Source organism: Peromyscus maniculatus, chromosome 1, assembly GCF_049852395.1.
Source record: "Peromyscus maniculatus bairdii isolate BWxNUB_F1_BW_parent chromosome 1, HU_Pman_BW_mat_3.1, whole genome shotgun sequence".
In the NCBI taxonomy this organism is placed as follows: Eukaryota; Metazoa; Chordata; class Mammalia; order Rodentia; family Cricetidae; genus Peromyscus; species Peromyscus maniculatus.
Genome location: NC_134852.1, coordinates 69,727,763 through 69,747,792, shown reverse-complemented (window position 1 = coordinate 69,747,792; position 20,030 = coordinate 69,727,763). Strand labels below are relative to the sequence as shown.

The 20,030-nt window shown below is 54.9% G+C and overlaps 9 non-coding genes across 9 annotated transcripts; all 9 read left to right on the top strand.

Annotated features, from left to right (window-relative positions):
- Positions 1 to 1,916: 1,916 nt before the first annotated feature.
- On the top strand, positions 1,917 to 2,010 carry LOC143271435 (small nucleolar RNA SNORD116). Its single transcript, XR_013048656.1, has one exon. It is a non-coding gene; the product is annotated as a small nucleolar RNA SNORD116 (small nucleolar RNA).
- Positions 2,011 to 4,003: 1,993 nt separating this feature from the next.
- On the top strand, positions 4,004 to 4,097 carry LOC143271434 (small nucleolar RNA SNORD116). Its single transcript, XR_013048655.1, has one exon. It is a non-coding gene; the product is annotated as a small nucleolar RNA SNORD116 (small nucleolar RNA).
- Positions 4,098 to 6,091: 1,994 nt separating this feature from the next.
- On the top strand, positions 6,092 to 6,185 carry LOC143271433 (small nucleolar RNA SNORD116). Its single transcript, XR_013048654.1, has one exon. It is a non-coding gene; the product is annotated as a small nucleolar RNA SNORD116 (small nucleolar RNA).
- Positions 6,186 to 8,179: 1,994 nt separating this feature from the next.
- LOC143271432 (small nucleolar RNA SNORD116) lies at positions 8,180 to 8,273 on the top strand. The gene has a single exon (XR_013048653.1). It is a non-coding gene; the product is annotated as a small nucleolar RNA SNORD116 (small nucleolar RNA).
- Positions 8,274 to 10,267: 1,994 nt separating this feature from the next.
- On the top strand, positions 10,268 to 10,361 carry LOC143271431 (small nucleolar RNA SNORD116). The gene has a single exon (XR_013048652.1). It is a non-coding gene; the product is annotated as a small nucleolar RNA SNORD116 (small nucleolar RNA).
- Positions 10,362 to 12,355: 1,994 nt separating this feature from the next.
- Positions 12,356 to 12,449, top strand: LOC143271430 (small nucleolar RNA SNORD116). The gene has a single exon (XR_013048651.1). It is a non-coding gene; the product is annotated as a small nucleolar RNA SNORD116 (small nucleolar RNA).
- Positions 12,450 to 14,442: 1,993 nt separating this feature from the next.
- Positions 14,443 to 14,536, top strand: LOC143271429 (small nucleolar RNA SNORD116). The gene has a single exon (XR_013048650.1). It is a non-coding gene; the product is annotated as a small nucleolar RNA SNORD116 (small nucleolar RNA).
- Positions 14,537 to 16,529: 1,993 nt separating this feature from the next.
- Positions 16,530 to 16,623, top strand: LOC143271428 (small nucleolar RNA SNORD116). The gene has a single exon (XR_013048649.1). It is a non-coding gene; the product is annotated as a small nucleolar RNA SNORD116 (small nucleolar RNA).
- A 1,993-nt stretch (positions 16,624 to 18,616) lies between these two features.
- Positions 18,617 to 18,710, top strand: LOC143271427 (small nucleolar RNA SNORD116). Its single transcript, XR_013048648.1, has one exon. It is a non-coding gene; the product is annotated as a small nucleolar RNA SNORD116 (small nucleolar RNA).
- The last annotated feature ends 1,320 nt before the right edge of the window (positions 18,711 to 20,030 follow it).

The following is a 20,030-nucleotide window of genomic DNA, read 5'->3' as shown; positions in this document are numbered from 1 at the left end:
GCAGTAGCCAGACTCTCTTGCCATGGGCTTGATCTTTCCCCCACTCTGCTAGCCATCAGGGGCATGGGGAAAAGAGAATATTTGGGGTGTGCTGGCAAGCAAGCAGCCATCCCCACTCTCCCAAGCCAGACTGACAGCTAGACATGGGACCCTGGACCTTGGGCTCTCTTGTAGGCACTCTAGAAATATGCTAGCTTGGGACACCCACCTGAAACAGGCGTGCTGACCTGTGTAGAAATCTGCACGCTGGAGGCCTTTGGTGGACTAGCTTGACCGGGGAGCGCTAAGGTCAGACTGCTGGCCTCCTGGTGGAGGAGACAGGTGTGAGAGTGCTTTTCTTCCACCCATGGTAGTGGAGCACCCGTCTTGGCTCAAGCCTATCTCAAAGCTAGGAAAGACACCTATTTTGCGGAGTGGTCTTCAGCAGGGTGTGATTCTTCCAGGAAGGCCTGTTTGGAGGCCGGCTAGGGATCCCTTCCTTGTAGGAATTGCACTCTGGGTCCCAGGCTGTAGATCAAGACTGCCTTGAGAGCTCTGCTCATGGGCAGTGGAGGGTGCCAAAGCGAATTGGCTTGCAAGGGTGCATGAATTTCTGGTCACTGGAGACCTTGTGTGTTGCAACTTGTCTTGGGAGGTGCCAGGCTCTCTGGCTAGCCCTTGGCGTTCCACATAAGTTACGGTGTGTTGATGCAGTGTTCTTGCTTGCAGTCAAAAATGGCAGCGCTCTTGAACACGGTCTGTCCCATGAAGACAGACTGACAGAGGGTGGCATCAATCCAGAGACAGGGTCAGAGACAGAGAGAGAAATCAGGAGAAAGAGAAAGAGACAAAAAAAGAGACAGAAGGAGGCAGAAAGAGAGTGAGAAAGGAGATCTGGTTGAGCCAGAGTGCCTGCCATTGCCTGTGGTGAAGTCCTCAGAGGAGATTTTAGGCGGTTTGACCTCGGGATCTGAGCATTTCTAGCAGGAGAAGGATGCAGATTTCGGGGGTCGCGTTGCCCACCTGGTTGTCAGAGATGATTTGATGGGAGTCGGGAGGCTTGGGTTGGCTAGTGAGCATGGCCAGAGCTGCGTCCTCAGCAGCTTGAACTTGAGACAGCAAGTAGAGCTTGCCCTGTTTAATGACCCCAGTGCACAGTGTTAGAGGATTGAGGTGCTCAGAGATGGCCCTGGGTTTTTTTTTCTTTTTTCGGGAAGAGTCTGCTTGCCTGCATTGCAGCTCCATGATGTGTAGTTCAGGCCGACACTGGTGGTTTGATTGCAGAGAGGGTCCAAGGTGATCTGAAAGGGCACGGAGGGAGGGAGGGACCCAGGGCAAGGACAAGCTCTGAGACCCTGGTGGACACCTGGCACCGATGTGGCCTGGCATGCTGGAGGGTGAGGGCAGAGCAGGAGTGGTGAGAGGGCAGATGTGATCTGATCTGCCCATTGAGACGAGCCAGGCCCACCCATCCATCCCAGAGCCAGTTGCCCGCTTGCCACTGTAATGTTGGCATGTGCTTTGATGTCTTCACAGTGTGGCATTGCGTGGCCTGCAAGGCCATAGTGCGGAGAGAGTGGCCCAGCTTCCTTTGCCCAGGACTCATGGCACCTGAAACAGTGAGCCTCGAGTGAAGTTGCTTGGTTTTGGTGACCTGCAGGAGAAGGCCTGAGGCCCAAGGTAAGCCTCCCATGCCTTGTCCCAGGTGCTCAGGATCCTGGGGTCTTGGTGGTGCTGCGAGGACTTACCATCCCTGCTTCCCGGGCCTGCCGCACCTGGAGCAGACTTAGGTCCTCAAGTTGCTTCCCATTTCCATGCAGAGACCCGTTGCCACCTGCACAAAGACGGGGCATGTCTTGGTATTTCTCGCACTCCCCAACACCCACTCTGTCCTGAGTGCCCTGAAAATCCCTGTACCAGGGCACTCCAGCGTGCTTGGATCGATGATGATTTCCAGTCAAACATTCCTTGGAAAAGCTGAACAAAATGAGTGAAAACTCAGTACCGCCGCTCTCATCGAAACTGAGGTCCGGCACCTTGGCTCACCCAAGTCCTCTGGGAGTCAGACACAGGCCTGAGAACCACTCCGCTGCTCCTGCCCCCCTCCAGCAGTAGCCAGTCTCTCTTGCCATGGGCTTGATCTTTCCCCCACTCTGCTAGCCATCAGGGGCATGGGGAAAAGAGAATATTTGGGGCGTGCTGGCAAGCAAGCAGCCATCCCCACTCTCCCAAGCCAGACTGACAGCTAGACATGGGACCCTGGACCTTGGGCTCTCTTGTAGGCACTCTAGAAATATGCTAGCTTGGGACACCCACCTGAAACAGGCGTGCTGACCTGTGTAGAAATCTGCACGCTGGAGGCCTTTGGTGGACTAGCTTGACCGGGGAGCGCTAAGGTCAGACTGCTGGCCTCCTGGTGGAGGAGACAGGTGTGAGAGTGCTTTTCTTCCACCCATGGTAGTGGAGCACCCGTCTTGGCTCAAGCCTATCTCAAAGCTAGGAAAGACACCTATTTTGCGGAGTGGTCTTCAGCAGGGTGTGATTCTTCCAGGAAGGCCTGTTTGGAGGCCGGCTAGGGATCCCTTCCTTGTAGGAATTGCACTCTGGGTCCCAGGCTGTAGATCAAGACTGCCTTGAGAGCTCTGCTCATGGGCAGTGGAGGGTGCCAAAGCGAATTGGCTTGCAAGGGTGCATGAATTTCTGGTCACTGGAGACCTTGTGTGTTGCAACTTGTCTTGGGAGGTGCCAGGCTCTCTGGCTAGCCCTTGGCGTTCCACATAAGTTACGGTGTGTTGATGCAGTGTTCTTGCTTGCAGTCAAAATGGCAGCGCTCTTGAACACGGTCTGTCCCATGAAGACAGACTGACAGAGGGTGGCATCAATCCAGAGACAGGGTCAGAGACAGAGAGAGAAATCAGGAGAAAGAGAAAGAGACAAAAAAAGAGACAGAAGGAGGCAGAAAGAGAGTGAGAAAGGAGATCTGGTTGAGCCAGAGTGCCTGCCATTGCCTGTGGTGAAGTCCTCAGAGGAGATTTTAGACGGTTTGACCTCGGGATCTGAGCATTTCTAGCAGGAGAAGGATGCAGATTTCGAGGGTCGCGTTGCCCACCTGGTTGTCAGAGATGATTTGATGGGAGTCGGGAGGCTTGGGTTGGCTAGTGAGCATGGCCAGATCTGCGTCCTCAGCAGCTTGAACTTGAGACAGCAAGTAGAGCTTGCCCTGTTTAATGACCCCTGTTCAGAGTGTTAGAGGATTGAGGTGCTCAGAGATGGCCCTGGGTTTTTTTTTTCTTTTTTCGGGAAGAGTCTGCTTGCCTGCATTGCAGCTCCATGATGTGTAGTTCAGGCCGACACTGGTGGTTTGATTGCAGAGAGGGTCCAAGGTGATCTGAAAGGGCACGGAGGGAGGGAGGGACCCAGGGCAAGGACAAGCTCTGAGACCCTGGTGGACACCTGGCACCGATGTGGCCTGGCATGCTGGAGGGTGAGGGCAGAGCAGGAGTGGTGAGAGGGCAGATGTGATCTGATCTGCCCATTGAGACGAGCCAGGCCCACCCATCCATCCCAGAGCCAGTTGCCCGCTTCCCACTGTAATGTTGGCATGTGCTTTGATGTCTTCACAGTGTGGCATTGCGTGGCCTGCAAGGCCATAGTGCTGAGAGAGTGGCCCAGCTTCCTTTGCCCAGGACTCATGGCACCTGAAACAGTGAGCCTCGAGTGAAGTTGCTTGGTGTTGGTGACCTGCAGGAGAAGGCCTGAGGCCCAAGGTAAGCCTCCCATGCCTTGTCCCAGGTGCTCAGGATCCTGGGGTCTTGGTGGTGCTGCGAGGACTTACCATCCCTGCTTCCCGGGCCTGCCGCACCTGGAGCAGACTTAGGTCCTCAAGTTGCTTCCCATTTCCATGCAGAGACCCGTTGCCACCTGCACAAAGACGGGGCATGTCTTGGTATTTCTCGCACTCCCCAACACCCACTCTGTCCTGAGTGCCCTGAAAATCCCTGTACCAGGGCACTCCAGCGTGCTTGGATCGATGATGATTTCCAGTCAAACATTCCTTGGAAAAGCTGAACAAAATGAGTGAAAACTCAGTACCGCCGCTCTCATCGAAACTGAGGTCCGGCACCTTGGCTCACCCAAGTCCTCTGGGAGTCAGACACAGGCCTGAGAACCACTCCGCTGCTCCTGCCCCCCTCCAGCAGTAGCCAGACTCTCTTGCCATGGGCTTGATCTTTCCCCCACTCTGCTAGCCATCAGGGGCATGGGGAAAAGAGAATATTTGGGGCGTGCTGGCAAGCAAGCAGCCATCCCCACTCTCCCAAGCCAGACTGACAGCTAGACATGGGACCCTGGACCTTGGGCTCTCTTGTAGGCACTCTAGAAATATGCTAGCTTGGGACACCCACCTGAAACAGGCGTGCTGACCTGTGTAGAAATCTGCACGCTGGAGGCCTTTGGTGGACTAGCTTGACCGGGGAGCGCTAAGGTCAGACTGCTGGCCTCCTGGTGGAGGAGACAGGTGTGAGAGTGCTTTTCTTCCACCCATGGTAGTGGAGCACCCGTCTTGGCTCAAGCCTATCTCAAAGCTAGGAAAGACACCTATTTTGCGGAGTGGTCTTCAGCAGGGTGTGATTCTTCCAGGAAGGCCTGTTTGGAGGCCGGCTAGGGATCCCTTCCTTGTAGGAATTGCACTCTGGGTCCCAGGCTGTAGATCAAGACTGCCTTGAGAGCTCTGCTCATGGGCAGTGGAGGGTGCCAAAGCGAATTGGCTTGCAAGGGTGCATGAATTTCTGGTCACTGGAGACCTTGTGTGTTGCAACTTGTCTTGGGAGGTGCCAGGCTCTCTGGCTAGCCCTTGGCGTTCCACATAAGTTACGGTGTGTTGATGCAGTGTTCTTGCTTGCAGTCAAAAATGGCAGCGCTCTTGAACACGGTCTGTCCCATGAAGACAGACTGACAGAGGGTGGCATCAATCCAGAGACAGGGTCAGAGACAGAGAGAGAAATCAGGAGAAAGAGAAAGAGACAAAAAAAGAGACAGAAGGAGGCAGAAAGAGAGTGAGAAAGGAGATCTGGTTGAGCCAGAGTGCCTGCCATTGCCTGTGGTGAAGTCCTCAGAGGAGATTTTAGGCGGTTTGACCTCGGGATCTGAGCATTTCTAGCAGGAGAAGGATGCAGATTTCGGGGGTCGCGTTGCCCACCTGGTTGTCAGAGATGATTTGATGGGAGTCGGGAGGCTTGGGTTGGCTAGTGAGCATGGCCAGATCTGCGTCCTCAGCAGCTTGAACTTGAGACAGCAAGTAGAGCTTGCCCTGTTTAATGACCCCTGTGCAGAGTGTTAGAGGATTGAGGTGCTCAGAGATGGCCCTGGGTTTTTTTTTTCTTTTTTCGGGAAGAGTCTGCTTGCCTGCATTGCAGCTCCATGATGTGTAGTTCAGGCCGACACTGGTGGTTTGATTGCAGAGAGGGTCCAAGGTGATCTGAAAGGGCACGGAGGGAGGGAGGGACCCAGGGCAAGGACAAGCTCTGAGACCCTGGTGGACACCTGGCACCGATGTGGCCTGGCATGCTGGAGGGTGAGGGCAGAGCAGGAGTGGTGAGAGGGCAGATGTGATCTGATCTGCCCATTGAGACGAGCCAGGCCCACCCATCCATCCCAGAGCCAGTTGCCCGCTTCCCACTGTAATGTTGGCATGTGCTTTGATGTCTTCACAGTGTGGCATTGCGTGGCCTGCAAGGCCATAGTGCTGAGAGAGTGGCCCAGCTTCCTTTGCCCAGGACTCATGGCACCTGAAACAGTGAGCCTCGAGTGAAGTTGCTTGGTGTTGGTGACCTGCAGGAGAAGGCCTGAGGCCCAAGGTAAGCCTCCCATGCCTTGTCCCAGGTGCTCAGGATCCTGGGGTCTTGGTGGTGCTGCGAGGACTTACCATCCCTGCTTCCCGGGCCTGCCGCACCTGGAGCAGACTTAGGTCCTCAAGTTGCTTCCCATTTCCATGCAGAGACCCGTTGCCACCTGCACAAAGACGGGGCATGTCTTGGTATTTCTTGCACTCCCCAACACCCACTCTGTCCTGAGTGCCCTGAAAATCCCTGTACCAGGGCACTCCAGCGTGCTTGGATCGATGATGATTTCCAGTCAAACATTCCTTGGAAAAGCTGAACAAAATGAGTGAAAACTCAGTACCGCCGCTCTCATCGAAACTGAGGTCCGGCACCTTGGCTCACCCAAGTCCTCTGGGAGTCAGACACAGGCCTGAGAACCACTCCGCTGCTCCTGCCCCCCTCCAGCAGTAGCCAGACTCTCTTGCCATGGGCTTGATCTTTCCCCCACTCTGCTAGCCATCAGGGGCATGGGGAAAAGAGAATATTTGGGGCGTGCTGGCAAGCAAGCAGCCATCCCCACTCTCCCAAGCCAGACTGACAGCTAGACATGGGACCCTGGACCTTGGGCTCTCTTGTAGGCACTCTAGAAATATGCTAGCTTGGGACACCCACCTGAAACAGGCGTGCTGACCTGTGTAGAAATCTGCACGCTGGAGGCCTTTGGTGGACTAGCTTGACCGGGGAGCGCTAAGGTCAGACTGCTGGCCTCCTGGTGGAGGAGACAGGTGTGAGAGTGCTTTTCTTCCACCCATGGTAGTGGAGTACCCGTCTTGGCTCAAGCCTATCTCAAAGCTAGGAAAGACACCTATTTTGCGGAGTGGTCTTCAGCAGGGTGTGATTCTTCCAGGAAGGCCTGTTTGGAGGCCGGCTAGGGATCCCTTCCTTGTAGGAATTGCACTCTGGGTCCCAGGCTGTAGATCAAGACTGCCTTGAGAGCTCTGCTCATGGGCAGTGGAGGGTGCCAAAGCGAATTGGCTTGCAAGGGTGCATGAATTTCTGGTCACTGGAGACCTTGTGTGTTGCAACTTGTCTTGGGAGGTGCCAGGCTCTCTGGCTAGCCCTTGGCGTTCCACATAAGTTACGGTGTCTTGATGCAGTGTTCTTGCTTGCAGTCAAAAATGGCAGCGCTCTTGAACACGGTCTGTCCCATGAAGACAGACTGACAGAGGGTGGCATCAATCCAGAGACAGGGTCAGAGACAGAGAGAGAAATCAGGAGAAAGAGAAAGAGACAAAAAAAGAGACAGAAGGAGGCAGAAAGAGAGTGAGAAAGGAGATCTGGTTGAGCCAGAGTGCCTGCCATTGCCTGTGGTGAAGTCCTCAGAGGAGATTTTAGGCGGTTTGACCTCGGGATCTGAGCATTTCTAGCAGGAGAAGGATGCAGATTTCGGGGGTCGCGTTGCCCACCTGGTTGTCAGAGATGATTTGATGGGAGTCGGGAGGCTTGGGTTGGCTAGTGAGCATGGCCAGAGCTGCGTCCTCAGCAGCTTGAACTTGAGACAGCAAGTAGAGCTTGCCCTGTTTAATGACCCCTGTGCAGAGTGTTAGAGGATTGAGGTGCTCAGAGATGGCCCTGGGTTTTTTTTTTCTTTTTTCGGGAAGAGTCTGCTTGCCTGCATTGCAGCTCCATGATGTGTAGTTCAGGCCGACACTGGTGGTTTGATTGCAGAGAGGGTCCAAGGTGATCTGAAAGGGCACGGAGGGAGGGAGGGACCCAGGGCAAGGACAAGCTCTGAGACCCTGGTGGACACCTGGCACCAATGTGGCCTGGCATGCTGGAGGGTGAGGGCAGAGCAGGAGTGGTGAGAGGGCAGATGTGATCTGATCTGCCCATTGAGACGAGCCAGGCCCACCCATCCATCCCAGAGCCAGTTGCCCGCTTCCCACTGTAATGTTGGCATGTGCTTTGATGTCTTCACAGTGTGGCATTGCGTGGCCTGCAAGGCCATAGTGCTGAGAGAGTGGCCCAGCTTCCTTTGCCCAGGACTCATGGCACCTGAAACAGTGAGCCTCGAGTGAAGTTGCTTGGTGTTGGTGACCTGCAGGAGAAGGCCTGAGGCCCAAGGTAAGCCTCCCATGCCTTGTCCCAGGTGCTCAGGATCCTGGGGTCTTGGTGGTGCTGCGAGGACTTACCATCCCTGCTTCCCGGGCCTGCCGCACCTGGAGCAGACTTAGGTCCTCAAGTTGCTTCCCATTTCCATGCAGAGACCCGTTGCCACCTGCACAAAGACGGGGCATGTCTTGGTATTTCTCGCACTCCCCAACACCCACTCTGTCCTGAGTGCCCTGAAAATCCCTGTACCAGGGCACTCCAGCGTGCTTGGATCGATGATGATTTCCAGTCAAACATTCCTTGGAAAAGCTGAACAAAATGAGTGAAAACTCAGTACCGCCGCTCTCATCGAAACTGAGGTCCGGCACCTTGGCTCACCCAAGTCCTCTGGGAGTCAGACACAGGCCTGAGAACCACTCCGCTGCTCCTGCCCCCCTCCAGCAGTAGCCAGACTCTCTTGCCATGGGCTTGATCTTTCCCCCACTCTGCTAGCCATCAGGGGCATGGGGAAAAGAGAATATTTGGGGCGTGCTGGCAAGCAAGCAGCCATCCCCACTCTCCCAAGCCAGACTGACAGCTAGACATGGGACCCTGGACCTTGGGCTCTCTTGTAGGCACTCTAGAAATATGCTAGCTTGGGACACCCACCTGAAACAGGCGTGCTGACCTGTGTAGAAATCTGCACGCTGGAGGCCTTTGGTGGACTAGCTTGACCGGGGAGCGCTAAGGTCAGACTGCTGGCCTCCTGGTGGAGGAGACAGGTGTGAGAGTGCTTTTCTTCCACCCATGGTAGTGGAGCACCCGTCTTGGCTCAAGCCTATCTCAAAGCTAGGAAAGACACCTATTTTGCGGAGTGGTCTTCAGCAGGGTGTGATTCTTCCAGGAAGGCCTGTTTGGAGGCCGGCTAGGGATCCCTTCCTTGTAGGAATTGCACTCTGGGTCCCAGGCTGTAGATCAAGACTGCCTTGAGAGCTCTGCTCATGGGCAGTGGAGGGTGCCAAAGCGAATTGGCTTGCAAGGGTGCATGAATTTCTGGTCACTGGAGACCTTGTGTGTTGCAACTTGTCTTGGGAGGTGCCAGGCTCTCTGGCTAGCCCTTGGCGTTCCACATAAGTTACGGTGTGTTGATGCAGTGTTCTTGCTTGCAGTCAAAAATGGCAGCGCTCTTGAACACGGTCTGTCCCATGAAGACAGACTGACAGAGGGTGGCATCAATCCAGAGACAGGGTCAGAGACAGAGAGAGAAATCAGGAGAAAGAGAAAGAGACAAAAAAAGAGACAGAAGGAGGCAGAAAGAGAGTGAGAAAGGAGATCTGGTTGAGCCAGAGTGCCTGCCATTGCCTGTGGTGAAGTCCTCAGAGGAGATTTTAGGCGGTTTGACCTCGGGATCTGAGCATTTCTAGCAGGAGAAGGATGCAGATTTCGGGGGTCGCGTTGCCCACCTGGTTGTCAGAGATGATTTGATGGGAGTCGAGAGGCTTGGCTTGGCTAGTGAGCATGGCCAGAGCTGCGTCCTCAGCAGCTTGAACTTGAGACAGCAAGTAGAGCTTGCCCTGTTTAATGACCCCTGTGCAGAGTGTTAGAGGATTGAGGTGCTCAGAGATGGCCCTGGGTTTTTTTTTTCTTTTTTCGGGAAGAGTCTGCTTGCCTGCATTGCAGCTCCATGATGTGTAGTTCAGGCCGACACTGGTGGTTTGATTGCAGAGAGGGTCCAAGGTGATCTGAAAGGGCACGGAGGGAGGGAGGGACCCAGGGCAAGGACAAGCTCTGAGACCCTGGTGGACACCTGGCACCGATGTGGCCTGGCATGCTGGAGGGTGAGGGCAGAGCAGGAGTGGTGAGAGGGCAGATGTGATCTGATCTGCCCATTGAGACGAGCCAGGCCCACCCATCCATCCCAGAGCCAGTTGCCCGCTTCCCACTGTAATGTTGGCATGTGCTTTGATGTCTTCACAGTGTGGCATTGCGTGGCCTGCAAGGCCATAGTGCTGAGAGAGTGGCCCAGCTTCCTTTGCCCAGGAATCATGGCACCTGAAACAGTGAGCCTCGAGTGAAGTTGCTTGGTGTTGGTGACCTGCAGGAGAAGGCCTGAGGCCCAAGGTAAGCCTCCCATGCCTTGTCCCAGGTGCTCAGGATCCTGGGGTCTTGGTGGTGCTGCGAGGACTTACCATCCCTGCTTCCCGGGCCTGCCGCACCTGGAGCAGACTTAGGTCCTCAAGTTGCTTCCCATTTCCATGCAGAGACCCGTTGCCACCTGTACAAAGACGGGGCATGTCTTGGTATTTCTCGCACTCCCCAACACCCACTCTGTCCTGAGTGCCCTGAAAATCCCTGTACCAGGGCACTCCAGCGTGCTTGGATCGATGATGATTTCCAGTCAAACATTCCTTGGAAAAGCTGAACAAAATGAGTGAAAACTCAGTACCGCCGCTCTCATCGAAACTGAGGTCCGGCACCTTGGCTCACCCAAGTCCTCTGGGAGTCAGACACAGGCCTGAGAACCACTCCGCTGCTCCTGCCCCCCTCCAGCAGTAGCCAGACTCTCTTGCCATGGGCTTGATCTTTCCCCCACTCTGCTAGCCATCAGGGGCATGGGGAAAAGAGAATATTTGGGGCGTGCTGGCAAGCAAGCAGCCATCCCCACTCTCCCAAGCCAGACTGACAGCTAGACATGGGACCCTGGACCTTGGGCTCTCTTGTAGGCACTCTAGAAATATGCTAGCTTGGGACACCCACCTGAAACAGGCGTGCTGACCTGTGTAGAAATCTGCACGCTGGAGGCCTTTGGTGGACTAGCTTGACCGGGGAGCACTAAGGTCAGACTGCTGGCCTCCTGGTGGAGGAGACAGGTGTGAGAGTGCTTTTCTTCCACCCATGGTAGTGGAGTACCCGTCTTGGCTCAAGCCTATCTCAAAGCTAGGAAAGACACCTATTTTGCGTAGTGGTCTTCAGCAGGGTGTGATTCTTCCAGGAAGGCCTGTTTGGAGGCCGGCTAGGGATCCCTTCCTTGTAGGAATTGCACTCTGGGTCCCAGGCTGTAGATCAAGACTGCCTTGAGAGCTCTGCTCATGGGCAGTGGAGGGTGCCAAAGCGAATTGGCTTGCAAGGGTGCATGAATTTCTGGTCACTGGAGACCTTGTGTGTTGCAACTTGTCTTGGGAGGTGCCAGGCTCTCTGGCTAGCCCTTGGCGTTCCACATAAGTTACGGTGTCTTGATGCAGTGTTCTTGCTTGCAGTCAAAAATGGCAGCGCTCTTGAACACGGTCTGTCCCTTGAAGACAGACTGACAGAGGGTGGCATCAATCCAGAGACAGGGTCAGAGACAGAGAGAGAAATCAGGAGAAAGAGAAAGAGACAAAAAAAGAGACAGAAGGAGGCAGAAAGAGAGTGAGAAAGGAGATCTGGTTGAGCCAGAGTGCCTGCCATTGCCTGTGGTGAAGTCCTCAGAGGAGATTTTAGGCGGTTTGACCTCGGGATCTCAGCATTTCTAGCAGGAGAAGGATGCAGATTTCGGGGGTCGCGTTGCCCAACTGGTTGTCAGAGATGATTTGATGGGAGTCGGGAGGCTTGGGTTGGCTAGTGAGCATGGCCAGAGCTGCGTCCTCAGCAGCTTGAACTTGAGACAGCAAGTAGAGCTTGCCCTGTTTAATGACCCCAGTGCACAGTGTTAGAGGATTGAGGTGCTCAGAGATGGCCCTGGGTTTTTTTTTTCTTTTTTCGGGAAGAGTCTGCTTGCCTGCATTGCAGCTCCATGATGTGTAGTTCAGGCCGACACTGGTGGTTTGATTGCAGAGAGGGTCCAAGGTGATCTGAAAGGGCACGGAGGGAGGGAGGGACCCAGGGCAAGGACAAGCTCTGAGACCCTGGTGGACACCTGGCACCGATGTGGCCTGGCATGCTGGAGGGTGAGGGCAGAGCAGGAGTGGTGAGAGGGCAGATGTGATCTGATCTGCCCATTGAGACGAGCCAGGCCCACCCATCCATCCCAGAGCCAGTTGCCCGCTTGCCACTGTAATGTTGGCATGTGCTTTGATGTCTTCACAGTGTGGCATTGCGTGGCCTGCAAGGCCATAGTGCGGAGAGAGTGGCCCAGCTTCCTTTGCCCAGGACTCATGGCACCTGAAACAGTGAGCCTCGAGTGAAGTTGCTTGGTGTTGGTGACCTGCAGGAGAAGGCCTGAGGCCCAAGGTAAGCCTCCCATGCCTTGTCCCAGGTGCTCAGGATCCTGGGGTCTTGGTGGTGCTGCGAGGACTTACCATCCCTGCTTCCCGGGCCTGCCGCACCTGGAGCAGACTTAGGTCCTCAAGTTGCTTCCCATTTCCATGCAGAGACCCGTTGCCACCTGCACAAAGACGGGGCATGTCTTGGTATTTCTCGCACTCCCCAACACCCACTCTGTCCTGAGTGCCCTGAAAATCCCTGTACCAGGGCACTCCAGCGTGCTTGGATCGATGATGATTTCCAGTCAAACATTCCTTGGAAAAGCTGAACAAAATGAGTGAAAACTCAGTACCGCCGCTCTCATCGAAACTGAGGTCCGGCACCTTGGCTCACCCAAGTCCTCTGGGAGTCAGACACAGGCCTGAGAACCACTCCGCTGCTCCTGCCCCCCTCCAGCAGTAGCCAGTCTCTCTTGCCATGGGCTTGATCTTTCCCCCACTCTGCTAGCCATCAGGGGCATGGGGAAAAGAGAATATTTGGGGCGTGCTGGCAAGCAAGCAGCCATCCCCACTCTCCCAAGCCAGACTGACAGCTAGACATGGGACCCTGGACCTTGGGCTCTCTTGTAGGCACTCTAGAAATATGCTAGCTTGGGACACCCACCTGAAACAGGCGTGCTGACCTGTGTAGAAATCTGCACGCTGGAGGCCTTTGGTGGACTAGCTTGACCGGGGAGCGCTAAGGTCAGACTGCTGGCCTCCTGGTGGAGGAGACAGGTGTGAGAGTGCTTTTCTTCCACCCATGGTAGTGGAGCACCCGTCTTGGCTCAAGCCTATCTCAAAGCTAGGAAAGACACCTATTTTGCGGAGTGGTCTTCAGCAGGGTGTGATTCTTCCAGGAAGGCCTGTTTGGAGGCCGGCTAGGGATCCCTTCCTTGTAGGAATTGCACTCTGGGTCCCAGGCTGTAGATCAAGACTGCCTTGAGAGCTCTGCTCATGGGCAGTGGAGGGTGCCAAAGCGAATTGGCTTGCAAGGGTGCATGAATTTCTGGTCACTGGAGACCTTGTGTGTTGCAACTTGTCTTGGGAGGTGCCAGGCTCTCTGGCTAGCCCTTGGCGTTCCACATAAGTTACGGTGTGTTGATGCAGTGTTCTTGCTTGCAGTCAAAATGGCAGCGCTCTTGAACACGGTCTGTCCCATGAAGACAGACTGACAGAGGGTGGCATCAATCCAGAGACAGGGTCAGAGACAGAGAGAGAAATCAGGAGAAAGAGAAAGAGACAAAGAAAGAGACAGAAGGAGGCAGAAAGAGAGTGAGAAAGGAGATCTGGTTGAGCCAGAGTGCCTGCCATTGCCTGTGGTGAAGTCCTCAGAGGAGATTTTAGGCGGTTTGACCTCGGGATCTGAGCATTTCTGGCAGGAGAAGGATGCAGATTTCGGGGGTCGCGTTGCCCACCTGGTTGTCAGAGATGATTTGATGGGAGTCGGGAGGCTTGGGTTGGCTAGTGAGCATGGCCAGAGCTGCGTCCTCAGCAGCTTGAACTTGAGACAGCAAGTAGAGCTTGCCCTGTTTAATGACCCCAGTGCACAGTGTTAGAGGATTGAGGTGCTCAGAGATGGCCCTGGGTTTTTTTTTTCTTTTTTCGGGAAGAGTCTGCTTGCCTGCATTGCAGCTCCATGATGTGTAGTTCAGGCCGACACTGGTGGTTTGATTGCAGAGAGGGTCCAAGGTGATCTGAAAGGGCACGGAGGGAGGGAGGGACCCAGGGCAAGGACAAGCTCTGAGACCCTGGTGGACACCTGGCACCGATGTGGCCTGGCATGCTGGAGGGTGAGGGCAGAGCAGGAGTGGTGAGAGGGCAGATGTGATCTGATCTGCCCATTGAGACGAGTCAGGCCCACCCATCCATCCCAGAGCCAGTTGCCCGCTTGCCACTGTAATGTTGGCATGTGCTTTGATGTCTTCACAGTGTGGCATTGCGTGGCCTGCAAGGCCATAGTGCTGAGAGAGTGGCCCAGCTTCCTTTGCCCAGGACTCATGGCACCTGAAACAGTGAGCCTCGAGTGAAGTTGCTTGGTGTTGGTGACCTGCAGGAGAAGGCCTGAGGCCCAAGGTAAGCCTCCCATGCCTTGTCCCAGGTGCTCAGGATCCTGGGGTCTTGGTGGTGCTGCGAGGACTTACCATCCCTGCTTCCCGGGCCTGCCGCACCTGGAGCAGACTTAGGTCCTCAAGTTGCTTCCCATTTCCATGCAGAGACCCGTTGCCACCTGCACAAAGACGGGGCATGTCTTGGTATTTCTCGCACTCCCCAACACCCACCCTGTCCTGAGTGCCCTGAAAATCCCTGTACCAGGGCACTCCAGCGTGCTTGGATCGATGATGATTTCCAGTCAAACATTCCTTGGAAAAGCTGAACAAAATGAGTGAAAACTCAGTACCGCCGCTCTCATCGAAACTGAGGTCCGGCACCTTGGCTCACCCAAGTCCTCTGGGAGTCAGACACAGGCCTGAGAACCACTCCGCTGCTCCTGCCCCCCTCCAGCAGTAGCCAGACTCTCTTGCCATGGGCTTGATCTTTCCCCCACTCTGCTAGCCATCAGGGGCATGGGGAAAAGAGAATATTTGGGGCGTGCTGGCAAGCAAGCAGCCATCCCCACTCTCCCAAGCCAGACTGACAGCTAGACATGGGACCCTGGACCTTGGGCTCTCTTGTAGGCACTCTAGAAATATGCTAGCTTGGGACACCCACCTGAAACAGGCGTGCTGACCTGTGTAGAAATCTGCACGCTGGAGGCCTTTGGTGGACTAGCTTGACCGGGGAGCGCTAAGGTCAGACTGCTGGCCTCCTGGTGGAGGAGACAGGTGTGAGAGTGCTTTTCTTCCACCCATGGTAGTGGAGCACCCGTCTTGGCTCAAGCCTATCTCAAAGCTAGGAAAGACACCTATTTTGCGGAGTGGTCTTCAGCAGGGTGTGATTCTTCCAGGAAGGCCTGTTTGGAGGCCGGCTAGGGATCCCTTCCTTGTAGGAATTGCACTCTGGGTCCCAGGCTGTAGATCAAGACTGCCTTGAGAGCTCTGCTCATGGGCAGTGGAGGGTGCCAAAGCGAATTGGCTTGCAAGGGTGCATGAATTTCTGGTCACTGGAGACCTTGGGTGTTGCAACTTGTCTTGGGAGGTGCCAGGCTCTCTGGCTAGCCCTTGGCGTTCCACATAAGTTACGGTGTGTTGATGCAGTGTTCTTGCTTGCAGTCAAAAATGGCAGCGCTCTTGAACACGGTCTGTCCCTTGAAGACAGACTGACAGAGGGTGGCATCAATCCAGAGACAGGGTCAGAGACAGAGAGAGAAATCAGGAGAAAGAGAAAGAGACAAAAAAAGAGACAGAAGGAGGCAGAAAGAGAGTGAGAAAGGAGATCTGGTTGAGCCAGAGTGCCTGCCATTGCCTGTGGTGAAGTCCTCAGAGGAGATTTTAGGCGGTTTGACCTCGGGATCTGAGCATTTCTAGCAGGAGAAGGATGCAGATTTCGGGGGTCGCGTTGCCCACCTGGTTGTCAGAGATGATTTGATGGGAGGCAGGAGGCTTGGGTTGGCTAGTGAGCATGGCCAGAGCTGCGTCCTCAGCAGCTTGAACTTGAGACAGCAAGTAGAGCTTGCCCTGTTTAATGACCCCAGTGCACAGTGTTAGAGGATTGAGGTGCTCAGAGATGGCCCTGGGTTTTTTTTTCTTTTTTCGGGAAGAGTCTGCTTGCCTGCATTGCAGCTCCATGATGTGTAGTTCAGGCCGACACTGGTGGTTTGATTGCAGAGAGGGTCCAAGGTGATCTGAAAGGGCACGGAGGGAGGGAGGGACCCAGGGCAAGGACAAGCTCTGAGACCCTGGTGGAAACCTGGCACCGATGTGGCCTGGCATGCTGGAGGGTGAGGGCAGAGCTGGAGTGGTGAGAGGGCAGATGTGATCTGATCTGCCCATTGAGACGAGCTAGGCACACCCATCCATCCCAGAGCCAGTTGCCCGCTTCCCACTGTAATGTTGGCATGTGCTTTGATGTCTTCACAGTGTGGCATTGCGTGGCCTGCAAGGCCATAGTGCTGAGAGAGTGGCCCAGCTTCCTTTGCCCAGGACTCATGGCACCTGAAACAGTGAGCCTCGAGTGAAGTTGCTTGGTGTTGGTGACCTGCAGGAGAAGGCCTGAGGCCCAAGGTAAGCCTCCCATGCCTTGTCCCAGGTGCTCAGGATCCTGGGGTCTTGGTGGTGCTGCGAGGACTTACCATCCCTGCTTCCCGGGCCTGCCGCACCTGGAGCAGACTTAGGTCCTCAAGTTGCTTCCCATTTCCATGCAGAGACCCGTTGCCACCTGCACAAAGACGGGGCATGTCTTGGTATTTCTCGCACTCCCCAACACCCACTCTGTCCTGAGTGCCCTGAAAATCCCTGTACCAGGGCACTCCAGCGTGCTTGGATCGATGATGATTTCCAGTCAAACATTCCTTGGAAAAGCTGAACAAAATGAGTGAAAACTCAGTACCGCCGCTCTCATCGAAACTGAGGTCCGGCACCTTGGCTCACCCAAGTCCTCTGGGAGTCAGACACAGGCCTGAGAACCACTCCGCTGCTCCTGCCCCCCTCCAGCAGTAGCCAGACTCTCTTGCCATGGGCTTGATCTTTCCCCCACTCTGCTAGCCATCAGGGGCATGGGGAAAAGAGAATATTTGGGGCGTGCTGGCAAGCAAGCAGCCATCCCCACTCTCCCAAGCCAGACTGACAGCTAGACATGGGACCCTGGACCTTGGGCTCTCTTGTAGGCACTCTAGAAATATGCTAGCTTGGGACACCCACCTGAAACAGGCGTGCTGACCTGTGTAGAAATCTGCACGCTGGAGGCCTTTGGTGGACTAGCTTGACCGGGGAGCGCTAAGGTCAGACTGCTGGCCTCCTGGTGGAGGAGACAGGTGTGAGAGTGCTTTTCTTCCACCCATGGTAGTGGAGCACCCGTCTTGGCTCAAGCCTATCTCAAAGCTAGGAAAGACACCTATTTTGCGCAGTGGTCTTCAGCAGGGTGTGATTCTTCCAGGAAGGCCTGTTTGGAGGCCGGCTAGGGATCCCTTCCTTGTAGGAATTGCACTCTGGGTCCCAGGCTGTAGATCAAGACTGCCTTGAGAGCTCTGCTCATGGGCAGTGGAGGGTGCCAAAGCGAATTGGCTTGCAAGGGTGCATGAATTTCTGGTCACTGGAGACCTTGTGTGTTGCAACTTGTCTTGGGAGGTGCCAGGCTCTCTGGCTAGCCCTTGGCGTTCCACATAAGTTACGGTGTGTTGATGCTGTGTTCTCGCTTGCAGTCAAAAATGGCAGCGCTCTTGAACATGGTCTGTCCTATGAAGACAGACTGACAGAGGGTGGCATCAATCCAGAGACAGGGTCAGAGACAGAGGGAGAAATCAGGAGAAAGAGAAAGAGACAAAAAAAGAGACAGAAGGAGGCAGAAAGAGAGTGAGAAAGGAGATCTGGTTGAGCCAGAGTGCCTGCCATTGCCTGTGGTGAAGTCCTCAGAGGAGATTTTAGGCGGTTTGACCTCGGGATCTGAGCATTTCTAGCAGGAGAAGGATGCAGATTTCGGGGGTCGCGTTGCCCACCTGGTTGTCAGAGATGATTTGATGGGAGGCAGGAGGCTTGGGTTGGCTAGTGAGCATGGCCAGAGCTGCGTCCTCAGCAGCTTGAACTTGAGACAGCAAGTAGAGCTTGCCCTGTTTAATGACCCCAGTGCACAGTGTTAGAGGATTGAGGTGCTCAGAGATGGCCCTGGGTTTTTTTTTCTTTTTTCGGGAAGAGTCTGCTTGCCTGCATTGCAGCTCCATGATGTGTAGTTCAGGCCGACACTGGTGGTTTGATTGCAGAGAGGGTCCAAGGTGATCTGAAAGGGCACGGAGGGAGGGAGGGACCCAGGGCAAGGACAAGCTCTGAGACCCTGGTGGAAACCTGGCACCGATGTGGCCTGGCATGCTGGAGGGTGAGGGCAGAGCTGGAGTGGTGAGAGGGCAGATGTGATCTGATCTGCCCATTGAGACGAGCTAGGCACACCCATCCATCCCAGAGCCAGTTGCCCGCTTCCCACTGTAATGTTGGCATGTGCTTTGATGTCTTCACAGTGTGGCATTGCGTGGCCTGCAAGGCCATAGTGCTGAGAGAGTGGCCCAGCTTCCTTTGCCCAGGACTCATGGCACCTGAAACAGTGAGCCTCGAGTGAAGTTGCTTGGTGTTGGTGACCTGCAGGAGAAGGCCTGAGGCCCAAGGTAAGCCTCCCATGCCTTGTCCCAGGTGCTCAGGATCCTGGGGTCTTGGTGGTGCTGCGAGGACTTACCATCCCTGCTTCCCGGGCCTGCCGCACCTGGAGCAGACTTAGGTCCTCAAGTTGCTTCCCATTTCCATGCAGAGACCCGTTGCCACCTGCACAAAGACGGGGCATGTCTTGGTATTTCTCGCACTCCCCAACACCCACTCTGTCCTGAGTGCCCTGAAAATCCCTGTACCAGGGCACTCCAGCGTGCTTGGATCGATGATGATTTCCAGTCAAACATTCCTTGGAAAAGCTGAACAAAATGAGTGAAAACTCAGTACCGCCGCTCTCATCGAAACTGAGGTCCGGCACCTTGGCTCACCCAAGTCCTCTGGGAGTCAGACACAGGCCTGAGAACCACTCCGCTGCTCCTGCCCCCCTCCAGCAGTAGCCAGACTCTCTTGCCATGGGCTTGATCTTTCCCCCACTCTGCTAGCCATCAGGGGCATGGGGAAAAGAGAATATTTGGGGCGTGCTGGCAAGCAAGCAGCCATCCCCACTCTCCCAAGCCAGACTGACAGCTAGACATGGGACCCTGGACCTTGGGCTCTCTTGTAGGCACTCTAGAAATATGCTAGCTTGGGACACCCACCTGAAACAGGCGTGCTGACCTGTGTAGAAATCTGCACGCTGGAGGCCTTTGGTGGACTAGCTTGACCGGGGAGCGCTAAGGTCAGACTGCTGGCCTCCTGGTGGAGGAGACAGGTGTGAGAGTGCTTTTCTTCCACCCATGGTAGTGGAGCACCCGTCTTGGCTCAAGCCTATCTCAAAGCTAGGAAAGACACCTATTTTGCGCAGTGGTCTTCAGCAGGGTGTGATTCTTCCAGGAAGGCCTGTTTGGAGGCCGGCTAGGGATCCCTTCCTTGTAGGAATTGCACTCTGGGTCCCAGGCTGTAGATCAAGACTGCCTTGAGAGCTCTGCTCATGGGCAGTGGAGGGTGCCAAAGCGAATTGGCTTGCAAGGGTGCATGAATTTCTGGTCACTGGAGACCTTGTGTGTTGCAACTTGTCTTGGGAGGTGCCAGGCTCTCTGGCTAGCCCTTGGCGTTCCACATAAGTTACGGTGTGTTGATGCTGTGTTCTCGCTTGCAGTCAAAAATGGCAGCGCTCTTGAACATGGTCTGTCCTATGAAGACAGACTGACAGAGGGTGGCATCAATCCAGAGACAGGGTCAGAGACAGAGGGAGAAATCAGGAGAAAGAGAAAGAGACAAAAAAAGAGACAGAAGGAGGCAGAAAGAGAGTGAGAAAGGAGATCTGGTTGAGCCAGAGTGCCTGCCATTGCCTGTGGTGAAGTCCTCAGAGGAGATTTTAGGCGGTTTGACCTCGGGATCTGAGCATTTCTAGCAGGAGAAGGATGCAGATTTCGGGGGTCGCGTTGCCCACCTGGTTGTCAGAGATGATTTGATGGGAGTCGGGAGGCTTGGGTTGGCTAGTGAGCATGGCCAGAGCTGCGTCCTCAGCAGCTTGAACTTGAGACAGCAAGTAGAGCTTGCCCTGTTTAATGACCCCAGTGCACAGTGTTAGAGGATTGAGGTGCTCAGAGATGGCCCTGGGTTTTTTTTTTTCTTTTTTCGGGAAGAGTCTGCTTGCCTGCATTGCAGCTCCATGATGTGTAGTTCAGGCC